Source organism: Gobio gobio, assembly GCF_949357685.1.
Source record: "Gobio gobio genome assembly, chromosome: 19".
Taxonomy (NCBI): domain Eukaryota; kingdom Metazoa; phylum Chordata; class Actinopteri; order Cypriniformes; family Gobionidae; genus Gobio; species Gobio gobio.
In genome coordinates, this window is record NC_137112.1 from 27,173,211 (window position 1) to 27,200,427 (window position 27,217).

The window sequence follows — 27,217 nt, forward strand, 5'->3', positions numbered from 1 at the left end:
CGTGCTATTGTGTAGCCTATTATATTGTATACGTTTCAGGATAAATCACGTTATTACTGTTTTATTGAAATAGCTCTGCAAATCAGCTGTGGGCCACCTAAAACTGTCTATTAATGCAGATTATCTGCCTTTCTTACTGCTTTGAGTAAAGATAAAGGACGGAGCCAGATTTGTTAATGTTACATCGTCCATTCACGTTAGTGCTGGGCTAATGTAAGCGTTGTAATTGATACCATTCCCGCATGTGCACAACAATAAATGAGAAAATATACACACGTGTGTGCTGATGGACATATACTTGTTAATGCTGGTGGAGAAGAATTACAGTTGCAACATCTCATAATATATGTCAAACTGAGTACCCTATCACTGAGACGCATCCTGCTCAAGTCTTCTTCCAATGTTTCAACATCCTCATTGCTGTCTTTACAGTGTGTACAATCGCAGAAGAATGAGGAACCTGAAGTTCAGTTATGGTAATGGGTGTTTAGCTTCCGACACGTGCTGAATGCGGTAGACCCATCACAACAGACAGGGCCATCTGGCCAGTGGCCACACAAACCAAAGCAATGTCTTTCGTTAATTTTGCAGAAGCTTCCGAGAAGAAAAAAACTTTGATAGTAAGATGAATATTAAAGAAATAGGCTAAAACTCATTGTGAAGGCCAATTAATTAGTCGTTGGCAGGTTAAACTAAGCAATAAAATCCCCATGACACATTCACACAGAACGAGATCGGAGATCGTCTGGTCCTACACTTATTTGGAATCCAAATGCTCCCATTAGTAGGTGCTACTCATTTGCATAAAGTTGACCTCTGCTCAATGCCAACGGTTGCTGCCACTTGTTCCCCCTGGAAATTGCCAGCTCTCATGGAAAATTCATGACATCCGGTTGCTTTGGCAAGACGAATCGCTGTTAGTGTGAACCTCTCTTTTGGCAGATGTGTTGAGTCTTGTGCTGTTTTTTGACTGTCATGCCACGAGGGCTACGTTAAGACTGCATGTCAAACATTAAAAACTGCTCAAACACGTTGTTAAACTCCATGTTTTCCCTGTTTTTTAATTGCAAAAAGTATGCAACTGAGAAACGTGACAGACTGGGGTCAACAGAAACCAAAACCAGCCACATTATAGTGAAGAGCAATTAGTCGTTCAGCCAAACCCAGCCCTACATTAGTCGGTTTTCAAAATATGCTGCTTTGTAGAAGTGTGAATCATCACTTGCCTCATGATTTGATTTGATTACAATTAGATTATTAAACGATTCTCGATCTTTTCCTCCAATTATTTTATTAATAATAATTACTATATTATACTAATGACAATATAGAAGAAACATTCAATTAACAGTGGTTTACTTTTTGTTTCACTTTTTTTCATTTTTTATAAAGGCAGCAGGTCTTAAAGCATCGACTAGGTGCCCTTTTCATGTTCAAACCTCCAAAAGATTAAACGGTTAAAACATCCCAGACACAAATAAGCCTAACTTTGTTTTCTAAAGCTGGTGCTGTAACCATGCAGGGTGCTTTTTTGCCCAGAGCCAAAACATGGAAATGTAATATTGTTGAACAGCTCAGGCCCTGGAATTGTGGACATCGATTACATGATGGATACGGGCTACACCAAAGCAAACTCCTCTGGCTCTGATCCTACACTGCACCTTCACAACTCAGAACAGATGCATATCTTTGCTTTGAAAGCACAATAGCTTGGCTTTCATTACATTTCAGATATTTTTAGATAAACTTCTGTGAACCACATGACAAATATGTCCAAAAATGGGTATGATACTACACGAAAGCCTTGCAATTCATCCACACCGCCAGTCCAGAAGTATTTTTTTTTGCCCATCGTGTTGTAAAATACAGAAGTTAAGAGGCTTATTAGGCCTCTATTTTCATCCATTCTCCAGCAGCTTAGAGACAAACCAATCTCACCTCAAGACTAGCCACACTATACTCTGTGTTTCTGTGGCAACACTCAAGAAATCCTGACAAAAGTGGTTTGGACTAAAAATAGCATTTACTGTGATTCAAAAATGATAGAATTTAGGGATTTCATAAGGAACCATAACAAGACCAAAAGAATAAACTATTCCACGCATTTATTATACATTGGCTGAACTAGATTGAGTCCAGTTCTGAATGCAGCTTGGTTTCGAAAGTGTTCAAACTCACACACCTTGATCCCTGAAACAATACACCCTATTGGAGAGGAATTATCCAGAGAATAGTCAACAGACAAACTGAGCTGCAACTCTTGTGAAGGGTTTAGGGGTCTTTGAGGGGGATTTGTGAAGTGGTCCTGACTGACAGGTTGGACTGACACTACTAAACTAAATTACAGGTAATTTCAGCTTCAAAAAGAGGCAGTCAAAATTGCTGCCCTTTAAATGACAAGCACGCAGTTCACTCAAGAACTCACATTATTAGCATAGACAATTAGTTCTCAAACTATACACGGTAAGCTCAAAACTCACATCGTTATGGAAACACATACCAAGTAGAACATTTCTTAAACAATATAAATAAGAGTGGCTTTTTATTAATTGAGTGGCTTTATGTAGTGCATGATGCAAGAAGGCCATTCCCTATGTTCATAGATAATGAGCTTGTATTTGTCTCGACTGAAGAGGCTAAATTATTGTGGAACAGGAACATGTTCATTTGATTCACTTTTGGTTATGTAACAATTTTCTTCATCTTCTCAAAACTACAGTCAACCATTTTAAATATAACATTAAAAGAATATATAAAGTAGTTTTAAATGCTACAAGTGAATTAAGGCTTCACAACATTACAGTGTTCAGTATGAAAAACAAAAATTGTTTAAATGACGGAAAAGAGAGTCTAAATGTTAGAAAGTGGAAAACAAGCAAGCAAAACTAAATATTGTTGATAATGGACATTGTACCATATATAATGTGTATTCCTAACTGCTTTTTGAAGCTGCTGTATATTATTTGGTACAATATCACTGTGATTACCAAAATGTCTTTTGCACAAACAGTGCAGACATTTAGGTTATTTCCAACATAAGAAATAGGTGAATGACTGTTAGAGTTAACCTTCAGGCATCCCATGATTCAATTACAGCTGTGTACTCATCAATGGTCCTGAGACCACATGTTTGCGGGACCCAAGGTGCCCTGATCTTGACCAAAAAGGAAAGAACAAGAGAGCTATTTCTTGGCTTACCATGTGATCAGGTCTTGCTCCAATGTGAACCCTAAGCAGTGGTGGAGTCTCTACAGTCTGGACAAAGAAAACACAGAATAAAAACATAAGTTACTTAGTGCCTTGTAGAAATGAGGGGGTCACTAAATAAATCATATTTGGATTGTAAACATGTTAATCAATTTGTTTCTCTTCAATTTTTTTTTTCCCCAAATGCAGAAGACGAGACACTGTTTTCAATATCATGAGAAGATCATAATCTCAGGGTACATCAGCCCATGAACAACAATGGTGTACACAAAAATAACAAAAATCATATACAAACCTTCAAGCAAAGCAAACACTACAAGACTGAAGACTCTCAGGTGTCTAAGGCCGCTTTACATTACATGGTTCAAGTGACTCAATTCAGATTTTTTCCTCCCATGTGGCACAGATCAGATATGACCCATGAACGTGTAAGCAGGAAAAAAGCACATGGATTCCGATATTCTCAGATTGGTTTCAGGCCAAAACCTGATATGAATCAGATATGTGCATGTGTGTCTGCCATGTAAGCGGACAGATCGGATATTCCCATCAATGTGAATCATACATCATTGAAAAAGCGGCGTTGGCGAATGACGCCAACTCAGGTGAACACAAACCACAATCACATGACTCGTTGTAATGGGACAATGGTGAACGAAAGGCTCAGCCCAATGTTTTGCTGATCTTTAAAGATGGTGCGGAAAGCAAAAACTTGAATTATTTCATTGTGTCCATTGCAAATCGACATTTTTGCTTCCTTTTCACAAATGTATCCCAGGTCAGTAAGTCTATCTTGGGTTGTTTTGCCGAATGTATAGTGTAAATGCTGATATCGGACATGGGCCACTTTTAAAAGAAGATGTAAGCTGGTCGTAAAAAAAAAAAAAAAAAAAAAAGATATAATCAACAAATCTGAATTGGGCATCAAGACCTGCAGTGTAAATGCCGCGTTCAATCTGTGAGTTGTTTGAAAACTGAAGGCAGTGCAAATCAGTGCAAAAACAACCTCTATTCCAAATTCCTTGCCATTTGTCGACATGCTGTGCCCAATTTTTTGTGAGACTTCAGCACTGTAGCTTCAGAAAAACAACACTGAATTTAACAATGTTTAAAAATTTAAAAATGTGCAAAAGCACAACCAGAAACGAAGGCCCTGTTTTCAGCTCAGGGTTTTTCCTGCACTGAAAATACAGGAAAGGAATGAATCCGCCAAAGATTTCTCTGATCATTTAAATGTGACAATACCCGCCGTTCTGCTGATAGCCAACTACTTTAAAACGCTCCCATGAGTTTGTGTGCAAGCGCTCTGTGAAGAGTAGGGCTGCAACTAACGATTATTTTGATAATCGATTAGTTGGTCGATTCTTTTTTTGATTAATCTGATCAATGTGTTTTTTGTTTTTTATTGGTAAAACACACTGTTCCACATCCTGTCCAACACTGTCCTTGAAACAAACATGCTATGAAAACAAACAGTTAATATATCTACTATTACATAAATTACCCTTGGTTTTACAATGAACAAAACAAACAATAATAATAAATAAATAAATAACAGGGTTATTTTAGTTATTCAATGGTAACCACAAATTAACCATTGTTTTGCTTCAAATCCATAGTTTAACTATATGGTATTTGTGTGGTTATACAAATGGTTATCAATACTGCATAATATTTGTAAGGGTATGTTTGTGCTATACATTATGTACAAAAAAAGTTACTAAGCAAATCCCTACATTAAAATGATATTAAAGAAAGAAAAAAAAAATACAAACTCCGTGTTGCCGCATAAGATGAATGTTCTGCCGGAACACACACACACACTCTCTCTCTCTATGGACACAGTACCTGTTACTGTCATTTCTTTATCCTGTAGAAACTTCTTACATTTATATTCAATTACACGCCGTTATCCTTTTACAGTTACTACTTTCATAAAATACTTGAATTACACGTTGACGCAGATATTGCAGCTACATGAACGTTTTTGCACTGAATATTGTCTTCCTCTCTAGCGTTGTCTGTTTGACGCGCATGCGCATGCTCACCGCGTCGGCACTCGTTCAGTGAAGTTACTGTCAGGACCAGGACGCGCTTTCATGCAAAATGGAAATACTTGCGTGAATGAGTAACATTTACAGATGAGGATATAACTGCAGTTCTCTATATAGATCAGTGGATATAACCTGTAAAATTAACGTTTTGCGCTGAGGCTGCAGACGCACACACACACATCTGTTATGACAGGGTATGTTAAACGCTAACGCATTCGCTTGAAGCTTAAAATAAACAATTCTGAGGTTTTGGGCACGCTATTCGCTACTTCTCCTGCTGTACTGGCTGAGTAAAACCTCCGGTGGCTCATTACTGCCACACTTTGGTCACTGCAGATTTAAAATATGCACAAAATGAGCCGCTTACGGCAAAAAAACGTTATTTACCAACTAATTGATGAATAAATTAGTTGACAACTATTTTAATAATCGATTTTAATCGATCAAATCGATTAGTTGTTTCAGCTCTAGTGAAGAGTGTCAAAGGTTTCTATTTACAACATGCTTTTACACCATTAAGCTTTGTAGCCAATCAGACATATCTATTGAGCGTGTGAACGCAATGGCCAATCAGATGTATAGGTTAGTCAGAATCACAGGCTCGCGCATATGATCCGCTCTGTGCTATTGTGTCTCTGGACCGGAGCAGACTGTGTGTGCGCTGCACACTGCAGAGGTGCACAGGCACAGGCAGAATCACAATCAAACGTGCCACGTTTAATACATGTAGTATCCATGTTTAATACAAAAAAAAAAACATTTCGCGAAACTAAATTAAAATGTTTAGTGAAATTATGAAATATATTTAAGACATCATTCATTTAGTTGTAGCCTATACATGTATAAATGTGTACATACATTTTGATCTAAATGTCACAATAAATAATCTCATGGTTTACTGAGTTTTACACGATTCTTTTGTAGTGTGGTTTTTGGTGAAGTTTACTAAAATAAATATTGTCACCAGTGTACATTACTTCTTGTCACCGCTGTTTCCTGAAGATTTATAGAACAATTACTTTGAGTTGAACTCGTTTCAAAGAAAAGTACAACGGTGAGCACGTCGAGTATAAACGCCTTGTCCATTTGGGGAGGAGTGCATGCAGTCAGCGGAGACTCGCTTTATCTACAATCTTTTAAAATGTAGATAAAGATTCATTTTGGAATCGAAAGGTGGCTAAAGATTCCCCCCACTACTACAGACACAATTTTCTTTTCTTGTTGGTTCTTTGCAATGCTCGGAAATATGCTGGTATTAAATAAATGTTAATAAATGTAACCTTCTAGTTGACTTAAATGCCACATCTCTTCCATTTGATTTATTAATAAAAGATATCAGAAGTATATTGTTGATCATTATTTGTAGTCACACAGTGAGAAAGAAAAACAGAAATAATGTATAGGAAAAAAGAGATGCATCAAGATGCATTGATAATCATTTTATCATTGCATCACAGCCCTTGATTTGATTACTATCATAATCAAATCAAATGGTGAAGTGCCTAGAGATTCCCACATTCAGCATCTTCAAACAGCATGTCGCATTCTGTTTTATTGTTGATTCTGAATGCTGTGGTACTTGTGATTGGGTGTTTGTTAGTTAAGAACACTAAGTAGTGGACTGAATGAAGCTTGTTATTCACACGTACAGTAACTAGAATTCAAAACTGTGTTGAAAATCTCCTCAAAGTAAAAAGAAAAAGGTAATTATGACTATTTTGTGTTATTGTGACTTTATGTTAGGGGTGTAACAGTTCTCGGTACATTTATTAAAACAAATAAAATAGAACATGAAATGTTCTGGTCTCCACCCACAGTTTCGACCATTTTTGTGAAATAAATTTGCTTGGTTATATTAGAGGAGTTATGGTCTCAGTACGCGTCTCAGTTAGGTACACGTGTACATGTGCACAAATACGTTGTAGCCTATTTACCTATTTTAACCACCATTAACCACCAATAATTGCAATAAGCTCTGTGTTTTATTTTACTTTCCATAAGAAACAATGTCTCATCTTTCAAATTCTGTCCATTTTATCACGAAATTCCAACAATAACAATAATGTGGCATGACAGATCGCTGTGTAGGCGTCTCAAATCAAGTGGCAGCGCGAGTCAACTCAATCATCCCTTCCTCTTTAATGCTACTTACAGAATAAACATAAATTAATATCCGAAGGCATTTTGAAAGATACAGTACAACTTACTGAAACATATCCTATCTCGTGTAATTGCTCAAACAGTGTTTCAACCACGGAAAGACATCAATAAAACAGCTTGGAAACAATGACGCGAAGCGTAACATTTACCTCAGGCAAGTCATTCAGTGTCCACAGCTGGTTAGTTCACTAGAGAAATGAACTCTAGAGAGGAGCATTTCGTATTAGCCTATATATTCATTATATTTTCCTTAACCTGTTAGTGATGTCTTGGTTATTTAATGTGTTTACATAAAACTGTCATGGAAACAAGTTGACAACCACTGTTTAAATGATTCTATATTTCAACAACAAATTGGTGTAGAATTGTTATTTTATAATTAGATTTAGAAGTTAATGCAAAAACTGTATTTAGTTAACAGCTTAGAAGAGACAGATTTTTTTTATCCTTAAGGAACTTTTATTTATAATTGAATCCATTTAAAGACAGCAACACAATTTGTTCAGTAAACCACTGTTTAATAAAAGAGAAAAAGAATCAATTCTATGTTTAGTTTTGTCCCCTGCTTTAGTTTTGTGTACTGATACTATCTTGTATCTAAAGAGGAATGATCGGATGTTATTTTTCAGCAAGACAATGCTCCTGCCCAAATTGCAAAGACAACTGAGAAGTGGCCTGAGAACAAGTCTATCAGGCTCATGTTTTGGCCAGGTCAGAGTCCAGATTTAAACCCTATAGTGAATATTTGGTTTGACATTAAACTCAAACAAACTGGGAGACATGTCTTTGAACTAATCATGAACTGTTGAAAGCCATTAACATTGAGTGGAACAACTCTGACTCTTCTTCCTGTAAAAAGCGGTCAGCAAGTTTACCCACAGGGCTTAAACATTAAAAGAAAACCAAGACTATTCCGTGCCAAGTTACTTTATCTATAGTATTTGTGCAACTCTGACTCATTTCCTGTGATTTGTGATTAAAATGGTTAAGACCATTTTTGGCTTGACCCATTTTTTTTTACCTCTCAAAATATCCATTCAAAACTCACAGCTCTTAAATTTGTGAATTGACAGATCTATAGCCCAAAAGTAATTATTTGTTAAAAAAAAAAAAAAAAAAAAAAAAAAAAAAAGGCTCATTGGTTTGCACACTTTTAAGCAATTCTGCTGTCAAAAGTTTTGCTTGCATTCTGTTGCTAAGGCCCTATGAAATCCATTAGATTTTTTCCATTTTAATTTATCTGGATTACGTTTTCTTCTGTTTTAATTTGGACTCCCATTTTAATGGTTAAATAAAATTTTAGTAATCAAAAAACATGTCTAATTAATTGAAATCATAAAACATATACAATTAAATAATTTATCAAAAGTTTAAAAAAAAAAGAAAAATAATACATGTTTCTCTCACACACACATGCACGCAAAGAGAGTCTTAAATACCACGCCGAATCGACACGCTACATGTAAACCATATTCTTTGTTGTATTTTCCTGTCAAAACAATTGAGTTCATTTGGAATTATTCCGCTTTAAACAACAAGCAGAAGATATGCAGTTTCTCCGGTAGTAGGCGGAACCAATGCACAAACGGCAATCTCATTGGCTGGTGCTCATCTATTAACGTCCCTGTTTTGATTTCAGCATATCAGTTCGAGCGAACGCAGACAACGTGAATAATATTCATGAACCCAGCAGCTCATCAATCCTTAGTGCGTTGTATACTGTTATTAGTAGTAGAATTAGTAGTAGTATTAATTATCGTATTAATAATTACTATTATAATTTTTTACAGAAACACTGAATGACCAACAATATCTTAAGCACCACCACCAGTCCTAAGATTAATCCCGATATATACAAGTTGTTTACTTAATATATGTGTGTACTGTGTATAATTATTATGCAAATATAAATACACACATTAATGTATATATTTAAGAAATATATATAAATATACACATTAATGTATATATTTAAGATTATATATATATTATATATATATATATACACACACACACACACACACACACACATATATACATATACGCACACACATTATTTATATTATATATAAACATATAAAAACATTTCTAAAATATATACATGCATGTGTGCGTATTTAAATACACATAATAATTATACACAGTACACACACACATATGTAAACAAACTTTTATTTTGGATGCAGTTAATTGTGATCAATCAATTTGACAGCACTTATATAAATAAAATAGTATATCAGTCTAGCAAGTAAACAAAAAAAATTACTAGCCAATGGCGATTATATTGCCACGGTGTGCATAGTGGGTTGGTGAATGAAACGGTTTCTCAATATAAATATTTGGGATTTTTAATTGACAACTCCCTTTCATTTGAGCCACATGATCAGCATCTTGTAAAGAAATTAAAACTGAAATTGTTTTTTTTTCTTTAGAGTTAAGTCATGTCTTTCAGTTGAAGCAAGGAGGAGATTGGTAGCTGCTATGTTTTTGTCAGTGTTGGATTATTGTGATATCTATCCCCCTAAGCATTGTTTACAGGCACTGGATTCAGTTTATCATGGAGCTTTAAGGTTTATTACCAATTCAGAAGCCCTTACCAATCATTGTTTACTGTACTCTCGGGTTGGATGGCCTGCCCTGTCAATCCGCACTGGTACATTTTTATATATAAAGTTATCCTTGGTCTGCTTCTCTCTTATTTACAGCAGTATACCATTCAAAAAGCTGTCAAGACGTATAGTCTTCGTTCACAAGAATATTATCTTTAAAACATCCCGAGAATACGGACAAATATGGGTAAAAGGGCGTATAGTTACACTGCTCCGTCTGATTGGAATCAATTACAAGTTAATTTGTGTTTTAAAGAGTTAAGTCTCTCTAGATAAAATCATGAGTATTTTAAATGATTTGGTTACGGATTTACCTGATTGTAACTTTTCACTGATATTGTATCCATTTCTCGTTTATGTAAATAATGTATTTGTTTTCATGTTTTTATTTTGTATGTTCAATTAAGTGTGCTGCCTGTCTTGGCCAGGACCCTTGATTTTTCTTGATTTTTTTCCCTGGTTAAATAAAGGTTTTTCTGGCAATCAGATGAAGGCATAAAACATTACATTTAATTTATATTTTAATCATTTAAAATTTAACTTTTTTGTCAAGCACAAGATGCACAACAGAGCTTTACTGTTAAAATGTAAACATGAAAGAACATTTTTGATTATTACTTAAAAATAAAGTTATTATAATTATTAGTGTTAGTATTATTATTACATTGAGATGTAGCTAAATTCTACTGTATGAATTCTAATGTATTTCTGTCATAATTTCTTCAGGTTAAACCAAACTTGTATTTTGACGGGTGAATCATAGTGAAGACCTTTGAGTTTTCTGTGTGTTTATGACATGACACTGCTCTGGAGATGAAGTTCATGCATTCATGTTCTCAAAGTGAGGCGGCAGAGGCTGAAAACACAGCGAGCGTCACGCGTGCTTCAGTGTGTGTGTGTGTGTGTGGGGGGTAAATGAAACTACGTGTCTGTGCCATTCATTCTCACAGAGACAAGCAGAACATGCAGGATACATATTTAAATAAATTATTTTTGCAGTTTAATATTCACAGACAATAGTCTGTATCGCAATTTGATTTAAGTGTACTGACCTGGTTTTGATTTATTATTCCAAGATTGGACAAATTCCATGTTATACAGTAAATTCCGTTTTTATGACTGGATTCTGCGATTCAGTCCGTGTTTTCCGCATCGTGAAAATCATAGGACCCCATGTCGCATTCTTAGGGGTAAATTGAAAATAGCAAAATACCTCATTCGAATCCATTCCAAAAACTAAAACTAAACAAAACAATACTATTAAACATTGTGCCATAAATTTAATATAAAATTGTCTTTATCCACTGGGTGAATTCTCAAATTAAGCATTGTGAAAGTTACATTTTATACACATTTTCTTTAAGACGAACACAAGTGTCTTGGCAACATTAGAGAGCGTTCTCTTTCATCTTCACCCTGTGGTATCTGGATTGATGAGAAACGCATCTAAAAGGCTTCCTCTATCAAAGTCTGTTACTACCGCCCATTTACAACGGCCTGGCCGATGCATATGACAGTGCTTTCTGGCTAGACTATCATTACAGCATATTTTTCTTGCACAGCAGCATTTCACCATGGAGATGCCCTTTCCTGAACCTCGACTCTCACCCTTTTAGCGGTCCGGAGTTGAGTCCAGTGAGAGCGGCAGTGAGAAATGAGAGAAAGAGTTTAATTGGGTCATCTGAGACCGGCAGAAGAGACGTGTGGGACTGATGAAGGTCAACGGAGGCAAAACACGATAAGGTTGCATGCACTAAAAACTGCTTGTCAGAGGGAAAAAGAGTTGAGGAGGCACAATGGTCGAGAGGCCGGACAGAAGTGAACAAAAGGCCACAAAAGAGAGCCGAGGACATAATTATTGCAACTAATTGGACACAACGTGTGAAATTATACATCAAAGCATGTTCGCTGCAACGAGAAACTGCAAATGACACCTCGCAGGTTTGGCTTGTATTTATGAGTGAAAATGGCTGCGCCCAAGTGTTTTTATATATTAAAATTAGTAAATATGTGATCGAATTATGACACCTGATTGAACTAATAAGCCTATGTATAACAACATTAGAATAAAATTGCACGACTCTTCTTCTAAATAAAAAACATTAGCATAAAGATTTAGGAGTTTATGAATCTATGGCTTATAACCTGACTTTGAGAAGCAGAATCTTGCAGCTTACTGATTAAAGATTATTGATTTTCTCTGTTATACCAACACACAAAATCCTGATTGGAAAAACATGACCTGTGTTTACACTCCATCTCATGCACATGCTAGCAACGATTTTGCACTGGGGAAATACCAAACTATCGCCGATCTCAATCAGATACCTTGTTTACTGGGGAACTGAGCCATTTGGATTAGCCTGAGGATGACGCTGGATCTTGGAGAGAGATAAGTCAAATCGCATTTATGTTAAAGGAAGCTGCTCACAAAATATATCGTTTTAGTTCCAGACCATGTGTTGGTATTCATCGGGTGCAGGAAAGCAGGAGAAATACAGCTGCCCTGGATATTTCAAGATTAATAGAAGCCATGGACATCGTGTTATTACACCTACAGGCTTGACAAAAGAGACGATCATGTCAGAATAATGGCTGTTAGCCTGTGAATGATGGTGCAGTGGCACTTGTGATGCTCCACGATAGTGCAAGGTTTGTTATAAGGGTTTGCACGAATATTCGATATGTAATTCATAATCGAATAAAAACACTATTCAAATTTTACTACAGTACGCGCTGTTTTTTTTACTCGCAGTTATAACTATCCACTGGGTGGCGCTGTGGAGCAGGTAAATAAGCTGATTGTATTTGATCACAATGTCGTCGACTGCCTCACGATGTTTGGAATTACTTCGATGAAAATTGAAAATGATCTTGCAAAATGGAGTTACTTTTGATAAAATGAATTATAGTTATCATAATATCACAACCTCAATGAGAAATCACATGAAACACCAGGTGAATGAGGAAAGACAGCTGTCCATCACTGAGTTCACGAGTGAGAGCGAGATAACGTATATGACAGCAAAACGATCGCGAGACAAATGCTTCCTTTAAGTTTCATCAAGGGTTTAAGAATAGAAAACTTACAGTTAGAAACTTCACTTAACACCGCTATCTTTGTGTCTCTGCAACGTCTGTCAGCGGAGCGCGTTCTCTCACCCGAGAATATCATCATCCACATGATATTATTGTTTTTCTCAACATGAAAATGTGAAACAATATAAACACGATAACCATATTCTGACTCTTGAGTGAATATGTACATTCTGCACGATAACTGGCACGCTCTGCTTTATGAGCGTTTTTTTTTTTCCGCTCGCACTGCTTTAGCTTATAATGCTTTTGTTCTTTAGGCCTATATTTTTTGTTTACACAAAGAAAACCTTAAGATATGACGTAAGCTTGTTGTGTAAATTGCCTAATAGTAAGCTTGTTCAGAAATGGTGACAAAAACTTGATGAATAAAAAATTTTTAAAAACATCTAATTTTCTCAAAATAACATCATTTAAATAAATGAATATTCGATTTTTAAATACAATATTTTGGGAAAATGCCCATCCCTAGTTTGTTATCATTTTCTTAAATAGACATTTGGCACACGCTGTACTCCACTGAAAAATCATGGTAAAACCAAACAGCAGATTTTCTTTATTTTTAGATCTATAATTATTTATCATATAACAAACTTCCAAACTTATAATTACAAAAGATTCATTGAGCAAAACATCTAAAGCCAGACTGAATGATCAGCTACATAACAGGGATGAGTCAGGGTGGTTGATTAAATATTTCATCTAGTTTATCCTGGATCAACTAACCCTGCTGCTGGAGGACCATCTTCCTGTAGAGTTTAGCTCTTCCTTGCTCCAACACACTAGTCTGAAAGTTTCTAGTAATACTTAAGACCTTGATTAGCCAGTCTAAGTGCACCAAATTAGGGTTGGAATGGAACTTTGTAGGATGGCGTCCTTCCAAGAGCAGAATTGGACACCCGTGATCTAGACTTTAAGCTCATTTTTGCTTTAGCTGTAGTATTTGTATGTGGTTGAAACTTTTAGGTGATAAATTCAAAGAATACTTCTTGGAGAGATTTTTCAGCTTAGCATCTCTCCAATAAGTTGCGTCTCTAAATCCATCCCCTAACATGTCCAACATTATCGCTAGTCATTAAAGCACAACTAGGCATTAGGCTTGCTGTGATATTTTTACACCGTGTTCAGCCGTAGCACCGGTTACTAGGGTTGGGTATCGTTTGAATTTTAACGATTCCGATTCTAATCGATTCCTAATTTCGATTCCAACAGGGTAAAAAAAACCACATTTCTTATTAGGCTATTATTGCAAAACATTTCATTGTAGCTGAATACAAAAATCAACAGGCTAGCAACTTTTATCTATGGTTTAAAAATACCTTAGCAAAAAGAAAAAAAAGCCTAATATACATTTATGTAAAATGTATTAAGTAAACACTCAGTAATTAAAAAAAGAACAAATAAACAAATTAGCAATTGCACAAATAAATACAATTGAACAAAGATGATTGAAATAAACATTTTCAGGTAGGTACAGAAACTGTAATCAAATGTAAAATAAAACTGCACTTTATTAATAAAATATGGGCTATACATTACAAATATAGTTAAGTTATTCTGTCTAGAACAGCAAGTGAATTTTATCGTCTTTTGTTGTTTGATTAACGTTATCATAGAGACGGCATCAAGAAAATCTGCCGTCAACGACATAACCGACTGCGTTTAGGAGAGTTTTTTGAAATTTTTGTTTGTATTTGTCCATTTGCGTGCTGTGCAAAAAGACGAGGAAGAGAACTCAGCCCATTATCGCGCACTATTCATTCACCATGAGAAGCCGTTCTGTGCGCACGGGCATTGTGTATGTGTGTAGAGCGGTTAAAATCACAATAAAATGCGCACACAGTAAATGCGCGTTTCTTATCGAATCACCGGTTCTGGGCAATTTGGAAATGGAACCGGTTCTAAAATGGAAAAGGTTCTTGATATCCATCCTTACCGGTTACATCACCTGACTACCACAACGCTCCCCACCTTCGTTTTGATTTTTTATAGTAATAAAAATAATTTAGTTCAGTTAGAAAGCAGACACTACACTTAAAAACTGAAAGCATCTGGGGCCTCATTTATAAACGTTGCGTACGCACAAAAGAAGGCGTACGCTGCTCTCTACGCAATAATTGGTATTTATAAAAAGCAAACTTGACGGGAAAATGTGCGGTCCTTCACGCAAGCTCTGACCCAGGCGTACGCACAAAAACGGGTGAAATGAGAAATGGCGACACCGTCGGCAGATGGAAGAAACACGTGAAAGTGTGTGAAACTGTAGACCGCTGTGTAAAAGAAATGGCTATGCCTCTCATAAATAACATGAAGACTTCACAAAGCAAGTCTTACAATGAACAGCCTCCACGAACACCCGTTTGATCGATCTGCAGTGTAAAACAAACAAAATCAAACGAAAATTACAACATAAATGCAAATTAACACATATTTGCAAAAAGAAAAGTGAAATATGTTCTGCAATAATATTGGCATGTTATGCATTGCAATTCATCCTCATAAATATGGTAAACAACGAAATAGCTAATGTACAAAACTGATATTCTCGTCAAGTGTCCGTCTGGCGGAGCAGATAGATGCAATTAGACAGATAGATAGATAATTAGGGAGATATATAGATAAATAGATAGATGTATTAATTGTCCACTGGGGAAAGTTGTTTTCATAGTAAAAAATTTTCATCAGCTACGTTCATGGTATTCATGCATATATGCCTTTAGTTTTATTTTTGATAAAATGACGTATGTCTCAACCATTCAGAAAGCTGCAAGACATTACATTTGCACGGAACTATTTCCCATTTCCACGTAGATTATAACAGACATCTGTAGCTTGTCAGATTCAATTAAATGGATGGAAATGAAATGCCCATCTCAATGCGTAATGACGCACAATGGCTGATCTTGTGCTCTAGAAGATGTGGCGAATGGAAGGATTCGGAGTGAACGCATCTTCAGACAGCAAGAGGACACACTCTGGCGATGGAGCACTAGACGCTTTTTTGCCTCGACTTTGATGTCCGACCATTTCTTTTTTATTTCGGCCATGGTCCGAGGTTGTGAGGCTACAGCATTTACGGCGTCTGCAACCTTTTGCCACTCAAGTGCCTTTTTGGCATTAGTAATGCCCACACTGTGCCCTCCAAACAACACTTTTCTTCTCTTTTCAACCTCGCCAACGATAACTTCTACCTCACATTGAGTGAAGTTACGTTTTTTTTTAATTTCCTCTCTGTGTTTGCCATGATTTCGCAACCTATGAATATTAACTTGTGGCCGTTTCACGGACTATTTATGGGCAACTATGGGCGTGACATGAAGCCGCAAAAGCTGTGCTACATTTAGAATTGATTGTGATTTATTAAGGGAAAACTGCGTAGGATGTGCGTGCGCACGGTTTTATAAATCCGAATATTTCTGTGCGTACGCACGTCCTATGTTTCATCCGTACGCCACTTCTGACGCAAATCCTACGCAAAGTTTTATAAATGAGGCCCCTGCTCAATTCAGTGTGAGCCGAAAAAGCACAGACCAACAGCAGGAGTCAGATTTCGTTTATCGTGTTGGACACGTGTCACTAGCTGACTGACAAGACGATGGCGGAAGATTTGGTTTCAAAGTGAAATGTAAAAGCACCTATTTGGAAATATTTTGATTTAAACCCAATGCTAATAAGGAACCGCAAAGGGTTAGTTGTGTTTTTTTAGTTGTTGTGTTTTTCATTAAGAATAATAATGAATGCACCATTTAAGCAATTGACTTGCCGCTAATTCACAAAAGTAAAATGCGCACAGTCGCAGGGGCATTCATAACGGTGCGTGTCCACTGGCGCAGAGTGAGCGGAGCAGAGTGAGCGTTTTCAGTTCATTCCTATGGGAAATTCCATAGGAATTCATTGAAAATGCTCGCCCTGCCCCGATATACTTCAAGCAAAATCAAAGAACGAACTGATGTGACGTCCAAAAAAAAATCACAACAATAATTCAAATCAATTACAAGTTTGAAATGAAGATTCTGTATTTATTCATACTCTCAGGTGTAAACAGTGGCAAAAAGCAAAAGTAAAACCACAACCATGTTTTCAGATGGTTGCAAAAATTACAAGAGAGTGCAAATAATCAAGCATTAATGATAGAACTTCAGTAATTAGAACTAAAACTTGGTAACCATGTATGAATGAAAACATGAATGCATGTTTGTCATTTTAACTGAACGTGTTGGTCATTCAGTGTTTCCTTAAGAAAAAACGAACAATAACACTGATAAGTGTATACAATTATATTAATAATACTATTAATATGAATTCTACTTCTAGGATATCATAAGACTTAATTCTTATCGTGGGGAGAATTTTTCCAGTATATTGCAAACGATAAGATATCACCCATCCCTACAGCACATATTTGCATATTCACCTAAGCGTCACTCTTAGCATTGTGTGCTGTGTCAGATGTTTGTTTACATTATTTCACTGCTCAAGCATTTCAAACTTTGTTTTACCCCTAAGTGAAGAACGAAAAAGAACTTTGCTGTGAGTATATCGGGCCTTTATGAATGCCCGTGCACATTTCACTGTTAGTGATTTAAAAACAAAGTGCATAAGATTGCTTATGTGACCACAGCTTCACTCCAAAACCACAAATACAATTTCACAAATGTCAAAAACTTAAATCGTGCTGATCCTTGAATGATCTGACACCATGCTCTCTAGCCTTCAGCAAAAACATAATTCCTCCATCGTGATGCCACGTGACTGGTGTGCTTGGCCCTTTTACTCTCAGAGAACAGATACTTTGATCTCAACTCAGTAAGACGAGGTTTCCCATTCCCTACACTGAGTGCAAGTTCCCTATTATATAGCCTGGCCTTCTTTGTCCAAGCATTGGTCTAATGGACAAAAGTAATTAGGCTAAGTGACAGGGGTCCTTCTTCACAATTGTTAAATGCATATTATCTGCGAGTCTAAAAGATGGTGGTCTAGACAACATGGCTATCCGACAGATAATGGTCTAGCCAAAATAAGCGATCCACTGAAAGAAACATCTTGACTGTGGCAAAAAAAGAAATGGAAAAAAAAAAAAACTCACACGGTGTGTGCCAGAGAATAATCTCTCTCCATAATGTTTACTGATAAATCCTAGCATAATAAAAACACATGCAGATACCACATTACTGGGGTCATATCACATGAAATCTGAGGAAAAGGCTGGGTTGCACATTAAGGGATTTCAACAAATTACGGAGCCGTTTAAGCTATATTGAAGCTTATTGGACTGAACTGCTAGTGTTTCAAAGCCTCGAATAAAATGTTGAACCCTCAACCTACAACTGTTTCTCTCTCCGCTTATGTTTTGTTGATAAGGTAATATTAATTACTTTTATAACTTCTGCACCACATAGGGGTGGGGAACATAACCAAAATCTTATCACGGTACAATATATCACGATTTAGTAATTTTTTGCTTAAGATAGGTTTTTTTTTTCTCTCAAAATCTTTAATACCTTTGAAATATAATTCTTGTCACCAATTTCAATATCACAAAAAACAAACCATCCATCTTGCGCTTCTCCGGGGCCGGATCACGGGGGCAACAGTCTAAGCAGAGACGCCCAGACCTCCCTCTCCCTAGCCACTTTCTCCAGCTATTTCGGGGGAAACCCCAAGGCGTTCCCAGGCCAAACGGGAGACATAATCCCTCCAGCGTGTCCTAGGTCTTCCCCGGGGTCTCCTGCCGGTGGAACATGCCCGGAACACCTCCCTGGGAAGGCGTCCAGGGGGCATCCGAAATAGATGCCCGAGCCATCTCAGCTGGCTTCTCTCGATGTGGAGGAGCAACGGCTCTACTCTGAGCTCCTCCCGAGTAACCGAGCTTCTCCCCCCATCTCTAAGGGAGCGCCCAGCCACCCTGCGGAGAAAGCTCATTTAGGCCGCCTGTATCCGGGATCTTGTCCTTACGGTCATGACCCACAGCTCATAACCATAGGTGAGAGTAGGAACGTAGACCGACCGGTAAATTTTGAGCTTCGCCTTACAGCTCAGCTCCTTCTTTACCACGTCAGACCGGTACATCGACTGCATTACTGCACCGATCCGTCTGTCAATCTCCTGTTCCATCCTTCCCTCACTCGTGAACAAGACCCAAAGATACTTGAACTCCTCCACTTGAGGCAGGAACTCTCCACCAACCTGAAGTAGGCAAGCCACCCTTTTCCAACTGAGAACCATGGACTTGGAGGTGCTGAATCTCATCCCAGCCACTTCACACTCAGCTGCAAACCGTCCCAGTGCACGCTGAAGGTCCTGGTCTGAGGAGGCCAACACGACAACATCATCCGCAAAAAGCAGCAACTAAATTGTGTGGTCCCCAAACCGGACACTCGCCGGCCCTTGGCTGCGCCTAGAAATTCTGTCCATAAAAATTATGAACAGAACCAGTAACAAAGGGCAGCCCTGCCGGAGTCCAACACAAAAAAATAATACTAGCCTAACACAAGTGGGAAAAAAACTCTTGCTCACCTAAGACTAGTAATCTGAATGAAAATACTCCATATAAACACCTCAATCGGAATAAAAATGCCCAAACTGAACAAAATTGTAATCGGTTTGAGAGGGGTGGGATAAACCTTTTCATGAACCGATCAAGCGAAAAATTCCACCATGTAAACGGCCTAGTGTACATCCTTCTGTGACGTGATATACGATATGACGATTTTCACCGCAATGCGCAGAGTGAACATGCAAATTCAGTAGATGGCGCTCCCGGTACACAAAGTGGTTCTGCGCCACTTTACGCTTCTGACACTCGCTTGTCACACAGAAGAAGAACGGAGACAGTATATACATGCTTGCCAAAACCATTCACACACTTTTTGCTAACTGGCAAGCAGCATTAGCAGCTCATCTTCTTCTTTGTCTACTTACTTCCTCTTCGTCGTATCAATGTGTGCTCGGCAAGACCGTTTTGTGCTTGAGCGCCACCAAGTCGTGATTTACTGTCACTTCAGCAGCTCCAGGCACGTGCACATTTTTTAAACGGCGCTTTTACACGTCGGTGTGCACACTCACATTGAAGTCGCTTGTTTAGTCACGAGGTATAAACGTCAGCGATAAACGCGTGCGAAAATCGCCCCGGTGTGAACAGGCCTGCAAGTTACAACAAGGTATTAAACTTTTTCTTTCGTAACAAGTTATGAAGAGAATGTTGGAATAATGACACAGACGTAGCCTTGCTACACCTTCTCATCTTGACAGCGTTTGTCCCAGGCACTTTTTACTTCATTTTATTTTTCTTACACTTTACACCAAATAAATAACTTTTATAAAACTGTATAAGTCCTGGTGGTCGTTGAGAGTTGCCATGGCACCCGGGAACACATTCAAGCTGCTGGAGAGGACGCAGCATCACAGATCTACTGTTACACATGCGATTTCTTTCTCAACTGTTTACATTAACATAATAAGACAAACAACTGTTTACATTAACATAATAAGACAAAAAACTGTTTAAGACTAAATCTTCACTCTGGGCAATTAAATAATAGTCTTTTATTAGCCATTGGCTAATAAATGCTTAGATTTTACTTGCCAGTGTGTGTGTTAGAGGCCAAGTATAAGTTTAGCATAGATATATTTTCACTCGCTGAACACTGACTGTGCTAGTGTTGTCACGATACTAGGGATCGACCGATTTGGATTTTTTTAGTGCCGATGCGGATTTTTTTTCATCAGCCTTAGCCGATGACCGATACGGGCTGCCGATTTTCTTAAGCTGATATCTGAAGCCGATACTGCTTTTGCTCCCTCAATTTACATCACAAAAATGACACAATGATCATGATGATAATGTTACAAGTCTCAATTTAAAAAAAGGAACATTTATTGAACTTAAAAAAAAAAAAAGGTGAGGTAGAACAAGTAAAAAAAAAAAAAATAGAGTTCAGTGCTGAAAATACTGAAAATAAACATCTAAGCATAATTAAAATTCTGAAAATAAATATTTAAGCATAAATAAAATAATTACACTACTGCCCACAGTAGCAACAAGCAATCAGTAGGGCTGTAATCAACCAAAGAAAATCTTGGTCGACTGAAGTCCTGAAATTTTCGACTAAAAATCGACTAAAATAACGTTAGGAAAAAAAAAACTTAAATGAATAAGCTGCACACTGTGCGCAGTACTTGGTAGCCTTGTTGTCTCCCTAAATTAATTATAAATAAACATAAAAAACTAGTAGGCTATTTGCTGTATATTAAATAGTTTTTGAGCTGATTATTTTGCACTGAAATGAGTCTGACACACGAGTCTGTCGGCTCTGACAGCGTCGCATCGCATGCACCTGCGCAATATCATAGACTATGACTTCCGAAAATATGGCACTATGTGTTGTCAACTAGATATCATCACAAGAACTTTTGAGGAATATGCAACATAATTTAGACAATTGTTTTTGTCATATGTATTATAATAACTGACAGACACTCATTTCAGCCGCTCTGTGCAGCTCAAACATATGAGCTCAGCTTCGCGGCTGAGACACGAATAGACTATTAACTTAAAGCTTTTACTCTTAAACACAAAAGGCACGTCCTCTTTAATAAAAAAGGAATATTTATTAAACAAGCCAGATCAAGAGCAGAAAAAACGCTCTCACAATTAAATAAATAATATACAAGAAAACTAGCCTTCTTCAATCTGTCTCTCTCGCCAGCGGGTTGGGCTAATCCAAAATAAGTGAAACAATGGGGGTGTTCTGAAGGCAGACTGTTACCTGTGAAACAGGGGTGCTCTGAAAACACCCCCATTAGCAATTAGTGCTTTCCACCTGATGAAATGAACGCGGCGCGGCAAAACTAATGAAATTAACGTGGCTCGGCAAAACTGATGAAATGAACGCGGCAAAACTGACAGTACAGATCCACTAATAGCGCGGTGTTGTGACGCTTCCCCTCATGTGTATGTTGATGGGCGTTCCTCAAGTTTACCACTTTGGGTGTACGTTTGAGCCAGCGGGGAATGAAACACAAAGGACCAGTGAGAGACTTCTCTTCGCCAGTGGGTTGGGCTAATCCAAAAGAAGTGAAAACAATGGGGGTGTTCTGAAGGCAGACTGTTACCTGTGAAACAGGCGTGCTCTCAAAACACCCCCATTAGCAATTAGTGCTTTCCACCTGACGAAATGAACGCGGCGCGGCAAAACTGATTAAATGAACGCAGCAAAACTGATTAAATGAACGCGGCAAAAAATCGACCAATCAGAATTTTGGTCGAGCCAGAACGTATCGACCAATAATCGACTAATCGACTGGGAGATTACAGCCCTAGCAATCAGCATAATAAAGTGCACACTTACTTAATTTTAAAACTATTTACAACCTAGTCATTTAATGCTTAGGTGCACTTAATCTCTTGTAGAGCAACACCAGCGGTAGTTCAGGAAAAAAAATCTCCCAATGCTCAACGTAAACCTTCGGTTTTCCGACCTTTTACCATCGTGTCAATTCTCAATTGATTTTCATTAATATGCAGGAGGGAGGGAGAGCAAGACAGGTGAGTGCACGCGCGCTCTCTGCTCGTTCGCTCAGTAACACATGCGACCGGTCACAAGCGCAACAGTCAGTCTCTAAATCACTCACCGATCAAATAAAGCTTTTGCGAGATAAAAATTCACTTTGGCGGCCACCAAAAAATGCAATATGTGACGACCGGTGTTGATTCTGTGGCGCACATGTGTTATGTGTGGGAAACACTGGAGAGACACACACCACACGTGTCAAAACCTCAGCCAGGTGGTCGTTGAATAAAACTCCCACAAATACCACAGAACAACGCCGGCATTACTTAATCCTATGACCAATGTTCGTAACAGCTACCGTATGCATATGGATAGCCTACAACTTAACTATTTGCAGCTCCCTAAATACAATGGCAAGCAGTTTTATAGACGAGGCATTCAGCATTTGCGTTTTCCATTTGGACGCACAAACTTGCTTAGCTATAGTTGCAAGCATATATGGAGCAACGTGTTTCCACTTTCAAAGTGTATGGCAATAATTCAGCTAAGTCAAACAATTAAAAGATTCTATGAAAGTTTAAAACGCATCGTTGTCTTGAAGAGCAGATTCCAGCACTAGTGGGGGAGGGGCAGTGCATGGTCTGCACGTCTCCAGCAACACAGAGCTGCCTGTGGACGCCTGTCTGTAAATAATGCCGGGAGAAAAACTATCAGCGAACGCAGCAGCAAAAACGCAAATATCGGCCCGATATATCGGTCTATCACTACACGATACCAAAATTATGACTTCGATACCAGACTAAAATACCTCGGTACGATACTGAATCGATACCACAGCAAAAAAACTGTAAAAGTAATGGATTAATATGACAACTTACTATTCATTGTTTTATCAATTTGTTTTTAAAAAATACAAATAAAAAAAACTCACTTGGCCAGCATGATCCTACCCTGCTTTTTGACCATTCCCTCCTCTTTATTTAAAAATAATAATAACAACTACATGCCAGTGTGAACATCCTTACAGAGATATTTGCAACAATCACATCACCTTTCACTATTCTGAACAGGTTGATATGACCAAAAGTTATTTAATATTTTTTAAATGTAATTTTATAATTACAATATAGATATTTCATTTAATTTTATCATTGTTTTTTTTTAAAGCAAAAATGTAAATTACAAACAATGACAAAAATGTTGCTTTATTTTTCAGCTACTGTAGGTTTATTTAACAATAGCATTCAATAAAGAAATTAAATATTCAAATGTGTAAAAAAAAAAAACAAAGAGTCTTCACTCTATAAATTAACTATACACTGATTCTTAATAAATATATTAAAGTTATTCAGTCAAGCATGGGGTGGTTTTCTATTTTCTCTTGTTGTTTGATTAACATTAAATGACACAGAATATTAGTACAAAAGACTATTTTGAACCATTGTAAGTTTTAAAATCAATTTTACGCTCCTATGGCCAACTTTCTTTACTCCGGGAAACAGAAGTGCTTTGTTAGTGGGTTAATTAACTTGAACAAACGAATCCTATATGAGATAAATCGTTATTGTACTAATTTACATGCTAGTCACGATGTGTAACTCATGTTGAGGATGCCTTCTTCCCATAACAACATGCAGAAACACGACAACTAAACCTAAAGAATTCTCAATGTTTTATTACAATAGTGTTCTCTTTATAAAGTTATGTACTGTATACCAAACACAGTTATAAATGTCAAGCATTGCTGTTTGAGCTGCATGCGCTGAAGAGCTGAATGCACACCTTCCTATACCAAACGCATCCTATTTGAGATAAATCAGATACATAAAATTAAAATAATATTGCAACCAACGATTGCACAAAACAAAAGGCTGTTAATGCAAAAGCTAACTTATAGTCATGGTGGGTGCTTCATTGTAAATGCGCTTTTCCTGTAACAACACTCTAAAACACGGCCACACAAAGACTTGACGTTGTGTTCCTAGATGAACATTATACAAGCCAAACTCACAGCATTTGCAGAGATGGAGTTTGTTAACCGAGCTGCTGAGATGCACTCCATACATGTAAATGCAATACTTTGCTATGAAACACAAAACGCGTCAGTCTGTATTAGGACTGGGCAATATTGCCAAAAAATCATATCTCTGCATTTCTTGGTTGAATGGCGATACATGGTAAATATCCCGGTATTTTCTATGTTTTTCTATTTGGATAAAAAAAAATCTGTATTTGTTTTAATAGTTATTTTATTTCACATCCTGCTTAATATTGAAGGCTATAAACATACATTTTGCAATATATTATGTGCAAAAATATTCATTAATTAATAATAATTTTGTTTTTAAATTCACAAAACTAAAAATGAAAATAAAAACAAAAAGCATATTAGCCTATATTTGATTACCCCATTATAATGGTCACTTTCATCAAAATACACTTCCTTGTAGGTTTAAAATTCCACATATGGCACATTTATTGTCCAACAACAAATATTTTAGAAATAAGTATATTTTAGTCAGAATTATTGCGTTCCTATTCTAGTGTGTTCCGTCTGTTTGGCGCACATAGGGAAGAAACGGTATGGAAATTTAACATCACGATTATAGTGACCCAAATTATCACGGTTATCTATATTATCACGGTTTTGTTCAAACGAAATGAAAGTGTTCAAAAAGAACAGATGCACACATTTAAAACATTTCAACAAGTTTTATATTTGAAAATCAACAAACAACAAATAACTAAAGCAGCTCTATGCACTTTTTTAAGCAAGATTCTATTCTGTGGGATTTCCTTCCTTATAATGGCTGTCGTCAATAGCAACGCATAACATAAATAATAATAATTTGTCGTAAATATAATCTCTAATATTATCTCTGTCAATATATTCTCAAGCAATATTCTTATCAGTGTTCCGCAATGATGCATTTAAATCTAGCATATTTTGTGTAAGAGCCCAAACAGTATCCTAGTGAAATAATGCATATCCATATTTCCATATGATTTGACAGTTTATTTTATTAAATATCAAAATGTGTGCATCATACCTGACACCTAAATGAACACTTTACAGTCAGTTTTATGACTGTGATTCTCCTCAAATGCTAGTGAAGTTTGAAACGTGTAGGCTATAACGTTACCAATGTTGTATGTAACTTTAGAGACGGTCCCTAAATTCACCTGCGTTATGCCAGTCATATCAGATGCGCTGTGGTTCTGCTGTGTTTTTTTTTTTTAAACCATTTTCGCTGCTGAAATAGAACAAAAACAGTCATTCTCTGTATGATCAATGAATCTCCTGCGTACATCGCACGTTTATCTCTGCTTTGAGTGTAGATTTCAGTGAGAGCGGTGCGCGCTCTGAACAAAACTCCGGCTAATCTGAACGCCTCTGATTTTGAGACATTGCATTCATAAACTCAATATAAACACGTGTGAGTGGTTATAATGCGCAACGTGATTATAACAGATGGCTTTTGAGAAGACTATAATAAGTTCAACAGCCAGAGTGGCTAGTGTGCAGCCGAAATAACGTTACACCCGCAAATGGCGGTTGTTAATGTCAAGCCCTGATTATTATCCCTTAAATGTCACCCTAGTCTTGTCTGAATTTGTTCGTTCGCTTCACGTTATTATTTCCCAGACGTAGGTTTGGTATTGAGGTCAAAGTCCACTTGCCTTGCGTTCGTAGTTTTGAAGTGTTTTCCCCATTACAGCGACTTTCTTCTGGCATGTTCTGCAGACAGGCTGACCATCTTCGATTAAGTTTCCCTTAGGACTTTTGTTAAAGCCAAAATATCACAACGCCTCAGATTTGGTCCTTTTAGAAGTCTGAAAAATCTCCCTGCGCTGTTACTGCCTTCTGCCATAATCGTTTCATCCCTAGGCGCACATGTGCGCGGCGGCGCTCATTCACTGAAGCCTGATTTTTAGCGGAGATTCACATGCAGAAGGGCTCGTCCTCTCCTGACTGCAAAATGGACATATTTGCATGACTTTTTAACATTTACAGATGTAGAATATACCTGTGAAATATAAGTTATGCACAGAGGAAAGCACCCCATTTCAAACGCATTAAACAGCGCAAGTTTTTATCTGTCAGCACAACTCAGAGCATCTGACAGGGCAAGCTGTTTTAAACTATACGCGTTAACTTTATCTTGCCAGTTATTTTGAAGCTCTTAATATAAAGCATGTGTCATGTTTAGGACAAATTGTATCATGCACTTTCGCTGCATCAGCTCACTCTGCGTACTCCGCTATTTTTCAGATGCGCTCGTATCAATCTACTGCAGTGTTTCCCCTACCATTGTTTTGGGGGGTGGCCCGCTCTACCAAAACGACCCCCCGCCCCCCTAAATGAATGACAAAAATTATTTGTCATTACGGTCGACAATAAGAATTGCCCGATGGTCCAGTGCCAGCGTGAAAGACACTCGGGCCAGAGCTGCATCTGCATCTTCACGGAAACTGATAATTTGCTAATTTTTAAGCCTTGCCAATTTAAATATTCAAGCACACAGAGGAGAAAGTGTGTCTCTCAGCTACTCGCGAAGCGCAGCAAAAACACACATAA

The 27,217-nt window shown here is 37.4% G+C and overlaps 1 protein-coding gene across 2 annotated transcripts in view; it reads right to left on the reverse strand.

Annotated features, from left to right (window-relative positions):
- tbl1xr1a (TBL1X/Y related 1a) overlaps positions 1-27,217 on the reverse strand; it is a 93,807-nt gene that overhangs the window by 36,472 nt on the left and 30,118 nt on the right. For both annotated transcript variants that reach the window (XM_079845131.1, XM_079845130.1), the window contains exon 2: positions 3,199-3,255. The gene's annotated coding sequence lies outside the window, so the exon portion shown is untranslated. The remainder of the gene's footprint in view (positions 1-3,198; positions 3,256-27,217) is intronic.